General features: G+C 37.0%; 1 protein-coding gene across 1 annotated transcript in view; it reads right to left on the minus strand.

Moving 5' to 3' along the window:
* LOC107552357 (transmembrane protein FAM155A-like) overlaps positions 1–11480 on the minus strand; it is a 125277-nt gene that overhangs the window by 99248 nt on the left and 14549 nt on the right. The gene's annotated exons all lie outside the window — the stretch shown is intronic.

An 11480-nucleotide genomic window follows, 5' to 3' on the forward strand; every position in this document is an offset into this window, starting at 1 on the left:
GTAAAAACTGGTAAAATGTACCAACAATCACATTTAAAAAATATACACTTTTTGATATACCATAAAAAAAATAATAAAACAGGCAGCCCATCTGAATTAGGTCATTTAGGCTATCCATCTAATAGTAGCCTACCAAAATTTTACTAACAGTAGATGTTAAATCTTACTGTAGACTTCAAATCTGGGTACGTTTTAAAATCACAAAGGGAGTTTGGTCCCATCAGGCTAACGTGACAGTCACGACTCATGCAGCTGTAAGGTTTTCTTTTTCTTTTGTTTTTATTTGCGATCTTTACAACACGCATTACATTACGTATTTCATGGCACACTCGTTTTATGCGTATTTGGCGCCACCTGTTGTTGTGGGTGTATTATTGACATGTCAAAGTCTAGACCCTGAATATAAGACGACCACGTTTTTTTCAGATGTATTTCCAAGAAAAAAACATCGTCTTATATTTGGGTCAATATGGTAGTTTCGCGTTCACAAAGAAACACACAGTGTCTCCACGACATGGCGGCGATGGCAAAAATACTACAGCGAGAATCAAAGTTACGCCTTCTTTCTTTGCGTGAGCATTTGGGCGGCGTTATGCAAATCTTCCCACATCGTGAAGTAGACATGTGGGGGCGTGTTTAAACGAACCGTTTTAGGTAGGCATGGTTGACTTTTAACTTTTATAAAGAATATCTCTTTGGATTTGAGACTTTAGTCTTTGCAACTTTACAGATCTTCTTTATGCACCAAGAGCTTGTAACACTCCAAAGAGAAAGGAAAAATTGTAATTGCATCATATAACCCCTTTAAGTTTCATCCCATTTTCACGCTCCATGTAAGTGACGTATCCGATTAACTGTACAGTGCATACTTTTAGGTTAATTTAATTAGCTTACTTCCATTCATCCATTGACAAATTGCCAGCAAAACCTTTATATAAAAAAACGCTCATCTACACATAAGATGACATTAAAAGCTCAAACTTTCAGAAACAAGAGCTCAAGTCTATAGTTAACCTAACGTTACCTCTTATAGATAGCCTTACGGTTGAGATGCTAACGGACTTTTTCCGAAGACACGAAACCATTTCTATGAAGTAAATATTCAACGGAAGCATGTCATTTACATGAAAGAAAGTGTCAGGAACGCTTGTATGTACTATTTGTGTAATTTCAGAGACTAAACTTACCTGAAATCAGTGAAAACAGCAGTGAGAGATGGAGTTGCTGCTTGACAGATGAGCTGCCGCCCCGTTTCCATGGTGACTTCCTCCGCTCCAGTTTAGTGCACGCGCCCATTAAAGCATGTAGAAGTCACGCAGAATTTACGTAAATATCATATATCATATCATATCATATAATAGCTTTAGAAATGGTAAACGTAGTGTAGAAATAACATTGAAAAAACATTGATTAAAAACTAAGGCATATATATATAGGAATATTATATATTTTTTCGTACACATATTTACACATGTATCATGAGGAACAATTTTAAGCTTTATGTTTTATGTATTTTAAAAATTTATTTTCAAAATATATTTAACGGTGCTACATTCCTGTATGGGTGTAATTAATGTGAATTTATTAATAGGGCTACGCAGGGGCGGATTTAGTGATTTGGGAGCCCCAGGCAAAATACAGGAATGGGGCCCTATACAATTTCACACATTTACAACCTTGAGGTTTCTTTCACTGTTGCTCGCTGCTGCACGACCGTGTCCCATTGTGTCTAATCTTTTAGATTAGAATTAGAATCTAATCTTTATTTATAATCATGTACATGTTATAAATAAAGGATTTCTTTAAAGTTGTAAATCCCTTGTTAACATTTAAACAGGTTATAATCGAGCGGCAACCTCCCGCTCTCTCTCGTGAAGCCAACACGGAAGTGATTTAAACTGTAATTCATCAACTGGCCGCAAAAGGGAGTCAATCCCATAGACTCCCCATGTTAAAATGCCCAACTTTACAGCAGAAAAAAACATGTTTACAGCCTGGTTCAAAAAATTATTTTGGTCTATATAGCTAATTTTGCCCTTCATGACCACTGTGAGGGGGTCTGTGAGTTTTTTTATAACTCATCCGTTTAAATTATAGTAAGCCTTAAAATTCTGCATAATTAAGGGCATGGCCACTTGAGTGACAGGTGGATTGACGTTGCTGTCTCTATCTGCCGCTGAACTTTCTGCTTTTGTTTTATTCAGTCTATGGGTTATTTTCGTGATTATTTCTTAAAATGATCAAATAAAATGTCTTGTTGTGCGGTTAATTGTACTAACAGACCGTCTAAGTCTGGGATCCATTTTTTCCGGTGAGTGATATTGTAATGTAATTTTATTTATTAATTAATTTATTCTTTATAATTTTATTCAAAACTCTACTACACTCCAGAATCCAACCGACTGTGATTAGCTGTAACGTTAGGCCTGTAATTAACGTAACTCATTAAGCGTTTTCCTGAAACCGTTAGGCTATAAGAAAAACTCTTAACGTGGCTTAATGAATTAAAACCGATTAAAACTGTTTTTAAAAGACGAAACTCAGTGAGAGCATGATTAATAAATCATACTATGTACAGACAAGCACTGTTTTAATGCATTAAGCCATGTAAGCGTTTTCCTTATAACAGTTTTCTATGGGAGGACAACGCTTCTTATCCTGGACTCATCTGCTTGTCTGTACATAAGTATGATTTGTTAATAACATGTTTTCTGCGTTTGGTCTTTGAAAAACACTGTCTTAATGCATTATAAGCTAAATTAAGTGTTTTAAAATGTCCCGAAAAGAATGAGGACTGTGCAAAGTAGTCTGTGAAAAAGGTAACTATCTATTTGTCTGTGTAAAGTTTTCCTCTAGGTGATCCAGACCCTCTCAGACTAGACCAGTGGATGCTCAACGTGAAACGACAGAATTGGACTCCTAAAAAGGCACCTCAGCGCCGCCCACGTCCCGCCTCTTTGCCCATTTTCGATTATCCGGGAGTGACGCGCGGTGACGTGCTGCCAAGATGGCGATGACTGGCTCCGCCCACTTTGAGCTTCAAAAAATCTCTTCAGAATCCAACGGGTGACGTCACGGACACTACGTCCATGTTTTTTACAGTCTATGGTTATAATAGTATTAGAGTAGGTTGGACACTAGGTGGTGCGTTGGGGTAATTTTCACTATGCAATTGTCTACACAACGCAAGGCTGTCTAATTCTAAACTTTAAAATATACATTTAGTTTTATTTATTTTAATTGCACATTTAAATTAAACTGAAGAAAATTATAAATGTACATGCTTAAGGATTATTTCAACCAAACATGAAGTGTGCCTCTGTGGAAAGTGACTGTGCATGGTCCTTCTTGGGTCTTTCACAAAAACCAGTGAGCGCCATTTAAAAATAAAAAAATAGGCCTTATATAATATGCACTGTTGCTTAGTATTAAAAGTATAGCTTCAGATGCATGATATTTGTAGGGCCCTATGAAATCCGTTTTATTTTTTCCAAAATCTTTTTTTCTGTTTTAATTTTTCTGGCTTCAGTTGTATTTTATTTATTTATTTATTTTCTGGATGATTATATTAAATTTTAACAAAAAACATGTCTAATTAATTAAAATCATGAAACTTTAATTTAACAGCAATGTAGGCCTATTAAATGTTTAATAAAAATTACATTATTAGGGCCCAAATTCTGCACTTTCTATTTAAATTTTTCTATATTCCATTTTAATGGTTTAATCAAAAACATATCTAATTAATGGAATTCATAAAAACAACTTAATTTATTAATTTGTATACAATAATAGGGCCCTATGAAATTTAAATTGTATTTACTTATTTTGTAGAAATTCTGTGTTGTGTATTTAAATTTTTCTGGTAATCAAATGAAGGCGAAAACATTAATCTATCTTTTATTCCAATGAAAATTAAACACACCCTTTAATTTTTGTACATTCAAAATGCTACACAACAGAATTTTACTGTGTAACGAGCAATGTCGCGGAATTCGTCAAATATTGAATGAATAAATCAAATGCAATTCAGTACACTTCAATCAAATTTAGCTACTACAGACGACAACCGCGAGCGTTGCGTGTGCTTAAATAGCAAACGAAACGCGCGTCTGCGCCATTCATTCCGTCACATTCCGCCTTACACAGTAAATTCCGTTTTTATTAATAGATTCCGGGATTCTGTCCCCATTTTCTACATCGCCCTACTTTTGCTAAGAAACACGTTCAACGCGGACGCACAGACGGTTGTCGTGGTAATGAACACCACAGCAACCACTTGTGCGTCAGCACTGAACATGCATCTGATCTCGCATATAAAAAGCATTTTAGGGGGCCCTTGGCTTTTGGGGGCCCAAGGCGGTCGCCTACCTTTGCCTAATGGTTAAGTCCGCCTCTGGGGCTAGGCAAAAGGCTGTGGTTTATTATGGTGTTTGAACTACTGAGATGTTTAATATGTTTTTATGGATGCATTACAGGCATATTATATAAATTATTGTTAATAGGTGTACTACACAGCACAAGCATTTTCGACTAGATATAACCCACTAGGGGCAATTTCTGCCATGCCAAATATACAGTATTTACATATGGTTTGCGAATGTAAGTTCTTAATAACAAATAATCTATGGGATGCGCAGGTTGTGCGGTGACACATAACTTGAAACTATTCTTACAATCTATTTCTTCACTTGCTACATTTATGTTCATGGCTATATTAGAGCTATTTGTGGTCCGAAATGCTAAATTTTGACTAAATTAGACGGACCAAACAAAGGCCAATTTTCAATGTAGATTTTTGAGCTAAATTTAGACCAAATCCGAAGGACCAAACAAAGACCAATTTTCAATGTAGATTTTTGGACTAAATTTAGACCAAATCCGAACAAAGACCAATTTTAAATGGGCTAAAAGAAGTCTATGACGGGCCGACTTGATTTAGCCCAAAAAACGACATCCAAATGATGTGTGGTGCTGGGTGCGTTGTACATGCCACGTTTCAACCTGTCTCACTCAGAAGACATCATAAATTGAAGAAAGCGTCTTGCTTGTCCCTATTAAGACGCTAAAGGTTCCGTATCAGTTACAAAATATTATTAGGGAAAGTCAGTGGGTGATTTTTTTTCTTCTCTAAAACGTGACTTTCTTTTTTTCAGTCAGTTTATCAGTAATCACTCTTGTAGGGCTACATGAAGAGAATTCGCAGCATTTTTTGAACACTGACCAGTTGCAAATGTGATATTTATTTACAACAATTTAATAATAAGAAGTTATATTGTGGTATATATTAGACACAATATTGTCTGATTTTGCTAAATTGTGTAGGTAAAAATATTACCTATAAAGCCACAGAAGAACTGTTGTGCGTCTCCTAATAAAACACAAAAGGTGTTGGACTTGATGCAGCACTGCTGTTCTGTGTGTGAGACATCAAAGTACAGTGAGAGCGAATAGACAGCATTTAAAATGTTTGTTTTGATGGCAAACTTCTGTACTTTTACTTAAGTAAAAATCTGTCTTTACAACTTTTACTTGTAATGGAGTAATGTTTGACCAGCAGTATCTGTACTTTCACTCAGGTAATGGAGTTGAGTACTTTGTCCACCTCTGTGTATAGTTGCTTTGCAACGATTTGTACCGTGAAAAGCGCTATACAAATAAACTTGAATTGAATTGAATTAAATTAAATGTAACCCTAGGCATCACTTTTTCAACAAACTAGGAACGCTGTTGTTTCAATGGGAAATAAATGGCTTCAGTGCACAGATGCAAAGAGCATGGGAATTTTATTTTCATGAAATTGGGGTATTAATTTGTCATTATGGCACATATGTTGGGGCATTTTTAATCTGAATAGCCACAATAATTTCATTTACATTACACTATTTAGAAAGTTTTGAACACAAACCCTTACCCCTAAACAAAATTTTAAATATAAATCCATTTAAAACACAGAATATAGCAGGCAAATACAAGTACAGTCACAATTTGTTTTCCTAAAAAAATACAAATATTCCGAGGCCAAACGGTTGCTTTGTTTGGGGAATAGACCCAAACATCATTTGCACTCCCTCAAGTTGTATAAATGTATTTCTTCTGCACATTTGCAGTTGCTGGACCATATGAATATGAATAAACAAATAATACTATGGAAGTCAGTGTGGACCAGCCAGGAGCGCCGTTGACACAGGGGACAAGGGGGGGTCATGCACTTTTGAAAAAGACAGCAATCGACACTTTTGATAAGGGAAAATTATGGCATTATTCTACTGACAAATGTCGAGTGCATTTTTGTAGCGCAAAAGTACATTAATATGATGTGCAAGTGCAAATCTCCGGCATTTTTTGTAACTTTCCGCGCAGCTCCGCTTCCGAAGATACATGAGTTCAGGGTGACTCTAGCCAAACATGCTTGTCTGTGTCGCCGTTTGTGTGAAACTGAAGCAGTTTGATGTAAAGTTCAAACTCCATTAGGTGCTTTTTGATGCTTTAAGGGAAAACAATGCATAGTATATATATTTTTTTTCATAGTTTGTCCAAGGCTCCAAGGCAAATGACGACTTCTCACCATAGACTGTATAACAGAACTTTCAAATGTATCTAGTATGATAAAACAGCGCTGCTTTTCCCCCCACATACGCACGACCGGAAGGATCGGAAGCGGTCGACTGTGGCATAATAAAAGCTCCGCTGCTTTCGAGCCGTGTGTCACGCTCGTTCAGCGGCCTCATTTCGCTTCGACAGCTTTTCAGCCTCACCCTGCTTCATTCTACTACGTTAATAAATCATTAGCTCATCCATGAACATGATTTCTGCTTTGTTGTTTATGATGAGAGAATTCGCAATTCAGTCAGCGAATGCGTGCACTCGCTCTCAACAAAACTGATCTGTTTAAATGATGACTCATCTGGACGCCTCTGATTGGCCATTGCATTGCATTGGTTAAAATGTGCAACACTGTAAAAACGCCTAAAATGAAATGCGGTGCAAGATAAGCAGATCTTATTTTAATGCCGCAATCGACACTGTCTATTCATATTCACTTTGTTAGTAACAAACGTAATAGATTTCATTTGTTTGTGCAGGGGCATTTTTGTCCAGTTTAGTGGCATTTTTGCCTTAAGTCCCCATGGCCAGCCTTACACACGCTCCACCTATGTTTATGTGAAATTATATTCATACCGCATATGATGTATTTTTAATCATTGCGTTTTTGCAATGCAGCCTTATTTTATTTCTACACTATAGGTTTACGGTTTAAAGCTATTATATTATATTATATTATATTATATCTATCTATCTATCTATCTTCAAACAATGTTTTGCAATACTGCTTTCATATTCTCATTGGATTTACAGTTTGATGTAGGCCTACTCTCCACTTAAACAATATGTGATAAAGTTTCAGGACATTTTATCTAACTTTTATGCACTATTTATGTAAACGCTGGTAACTTTGATGTGTTTTAATGGGCATGTGCATTGAACATTCCAGTCGCACTTAAACTGGAGCGGAGGGAGTTAGAAATAAAACATACAACTCTTCCTGGCACTTTCTTACATGTAAATGACACGTTTCTGTTCAATATTTACTTTACAGAAAGGGTTTAGTGTCTTCGAAAATTGACCGTTAGCATCACAACCGTTAACTAACTATACAGGGTAACTATAAGAGGTAGGCTAACTATAGATTTGACCTCGTATTAATGAAAGTTTGGGCTTTTAATCACATCTTATGTGTAGATGAGTGGTTTTGGTAGCCTTGTAAATGTTTTGCTGGTAATTTGTCAATAGATAAATGGAAGTAAGCTAATTAAATGAACCTAAAAGTCTGCACTGTAGAGTCTATCGGTCACGTCACTTACATGCAGGCTAAAATGGGCTGAAACTATTTCAAACTACTGTGTTTCAAACATGTTTTGATTTTTCATTGTAAACTAATATTGATAAAAATTGTACTGTGATTTCAGGAGTGTCAGAAAAAAACCCTCTAAAACAGAGGGGAAGTTCCAAGAAAATTTCTAATGGGAGCTGCTGACAGAGATATAGGGAACACAGGTAGTCTGAAAAAGCTTATTAAATAACTTCATATGCATTTTTCACAATATATCATCATGCATCTGAAAATCTAAAAATGTGAATTCTGGTTATCTTAAGATTTTTTTTGTATGTTTTCCATATTACTGTTTCTCTTTTCTGCATTTCACCTATGCTCTAGTTTGTTTATTTTTAATAAACTTGACATTGTATACTATATATTGTTGGCTCTGTGACAAATTGTTCCTATATTCTGCCATGCTGATGGCCATGCTGCAGAGCTGGAGCGGATCACCTGTTGACAAACATCTCCAAGGCGCTATGAACCATCTGACTAGTAAGTAGTAACATTCAAAAGTTTATCTAATATAAAAAAAATAATAATTATTATTTCCTGTATGTCCTACAAGGTCATCTTGTTTAACTCTGCACTGAAGACACTTTATACACAACAACCGTTTCAAACATGTTTTGATTTTTCATTGTAAACTAATATTGATAAAAATTGTACTGTGATTTCAGGAGTGTCAGAAAAAAACCCTCTAAAACAGAGGGGAAGTTCCAAGAAAATTTCTAATGGGAGCTGCTGACAGAGATATAGGGAACACAGGTAGTCTGAAAAAGCTTATTAAATAACTTCATATGCATTTTTCACAATATATCATCATGCATCTGAAAATCTAAAAATGTGAATTCTGGTTATCTTAAGATTTTTTTTGTATGTTTTCCATATTACTGTTTCTCTTTTCTGCATTTCACCTATGCTCTAGTTTGTTTATTTTTAATAAACTTGACATTGTATACTATATATTGTTGGCTCTGTGACAAATTGTTCCTATATTCTGCCATGCTGATGGCCATGCTGCAGAGCTGGAGCGGATCACCTGTTGACAAACATCTCCAAGGCGCTATGAACCATCTGACTAGTAAGTAGTAACATTCAAAAGTTTATCTAATATAAAAAAAATAATTATTATTATTTCCTGTATGTCCTACAAGGTCATCTTGTTTAACTCTGCACTGAAGACACTTTATACACAACAACCTACAGAGGGGTCCAACATAATTCGAAATGAGACACAGATGATAATAAAAAAATTCCTTGAAATTAAAATTAATAACAGTAAAACAGAACCAAAGTACTGTGAACGTGCCTCTCACTTCAAACTGTAACAGTCTGTAAAGGTTATTTTCTGCCAAGTTGGATGGATGCTGAAGGTGAATTTTTTTATTTGCTAAATTTGCCAATCTAACATTAAATGTAACTATAGACTTATAATGTTTTGTATTGTAAAGTTATTAAGTTCCCAATGTTTAATTTTATAATTTCCTGTAGTTAATTAGCACGTGAAGCGGTCTGGGTTGCAGTCTGAGGTAAAATGATATAGATCCATTTAGTTGTTCAAATATTATTTTTTAAACTTTAAATGCAGTGAAGTGTTTGTTCAAGTAGACTTTGTTGCTTGTGGAAACATCACGCGAGTCTGAAAGGTACTTAAATCTTAAAGTTGTATTTACACTCTTGAAGACTGTTCACCAAAGATTACATTTCAGTCTGGCAGAATTTCCTGCACACTTCACCACCAAAATGAGCTGTAGAGGCCAAAATGAGCTTTGTGAATGCAAGAGCCTCACTTTACATTTAAAACAATCATTGTTAGTGTTTGAATTGTATTTCAGGGCAGTTCATGAAGACAGATTATCAAGAGATGTTGTGACAACCTGTACAGAATTCAGTTCCAGATCCACCCTCCACACAAGACCTCTCTCTCATATGGATAGCTGTCTTCTAGCATATTATTTTATATTATTATATTATATTATTATGTGTTCTCTTCAGACTTAGGTGGATGCAGACATTACTCAGGGACATGAACACTTGAATATTGCAAGAATAGGGTAAGGGGCAATGTCATGAACTGGACAGAATAACCCTGCGGAGAATTGCTCCTGCAGAAACTCCAAAACTATACCAATTGGGCAGTTGACTGGGTCTTGCAGTCGCTGTCTGCACCATGAAGCGAAAAAGTTTCCACTTCAAGGCGTACAGTTTCCTAGTGGCAGGAGCTCTGAACTGGAGTATAGTCTCAACAACCTCAGTTGAGAGACCAGATGCTAGGAGCTGTGCCCCCTCAGGGGCCACGCCCACAACTTCCATAACTCCGGGTGGGGGTGAAGAATGGTGCCTCCCGCCTGAGAGAGGAGGTCCCTCCTGATCGGAATCTCCAGCGGAGAGCCGTCGAGGAGGGACACCAAGTCCGAGAACCAAACTCGGGCCGACCAGAATGGGGCTACTAGCAACAGACGGACCCCATCCCGGTGTACTCTCTCCAGAACTCCCGGGAGCAGAACGATCAGGGGAAAAGTGTACAGATGAAGCCTCGGCCACGTCTGCACCATGGCATCCAGCCCCAGTGGAGCTGGATGTGTGAGGGAGAACCAGAGCGGACAGTGTGTCGTTTCCTGCGACGCAAATAGATCCACTTCCGCCTGGCCAAATTCCCTCCAGAGGAGCTCCACCACCTCAGCCCCTGTCTCGACAGGATATCTGCCCCCTGATTGAGATACCCAGGGATGTAGACTGCTCTTAGTGAGAGGAGATTCCCCTGAGCCCACAGAAGGATCTGGCGTGCCAGCTTGTACAAGGGGCGCGAACGCAGACCCCCCTGCCGATTGATGTAGGAGACCACCGATGTGTTGTCTGTGCGGACAAGCACATGATGTCCCCTTAGGTCTGGAAGGAAGTGTGTCAGAGCTCGAAACGATTTTGCTAAATTGTGTAGGTAAAAATATTACCTATAAAGCCACAGAAGAACTGTTGTGCGTCTCCTAATAAAACACAAAAGGTGTTGGACTTGAAGCAGCACTGCACAGACTGTTCTGTGTGAGACATCAAAGTACAGAGAGAGCGAATAGACAGCATTTAAAATGTTTGTTTTGATGGTAATTAAGTTTTGCTGTTTTGCTTTTTTGTTAAAGCTGTGTTGCTGTTGTAAAGTTATACAGTTAAAGTTGTGTTGCTGGGTTTTAAAGCAGGTTTGATTTTCCAGGATTTCGCTGTCCACTCTGCTCAAATGTGGATGAATGGCTACACATAGATGTGTGCACACACTGTCCGAGCTGTGTGAGATCACTACCATCCTGCTTTTGTGGGGGTGGGTAGGGGTGTTAAATAATTTTTTGTTTAGTTTTTTTCCCCATAGGTTTTTAACTTTCTAAAAGCTCTTTATTCCAAAGATACTACAAGCTAGTCAGTGTATTCAGTAGGTGTAATGTATTCTAAGTTGCTTCAGAAGTATTGTAAGTACTACTATGTACAACAATGAAACAGTGCATTGACATAAAAAAGGAAATTTACTTTTGGTACTTAAGTACTTTTAAAAGCAAGTACTTCTGTACTTTTACTTAAGTAAAAATCTGTCTTTACAACTTTTACTTGTAAT

The sequence above is a fragment of the Sinocyclocheilus grahami genome, unplaced genomic scaffold (assembly GCF_001515645.1).
Source record: "Sinocyclocheilus grahami isolate Dianchi unplaced genomic scaffold, SAMN03320097.WGS_v1.1 scaffold448.1, whole genome shotgun sequence".
NCBI classification, from domain to species: Eukaryota; Metazoa; Chordata; class Actinopteri; order Cypriniformes; family Cyprinidae; genus Sinocyclocheilus; species Sinocyclocheilus grahami.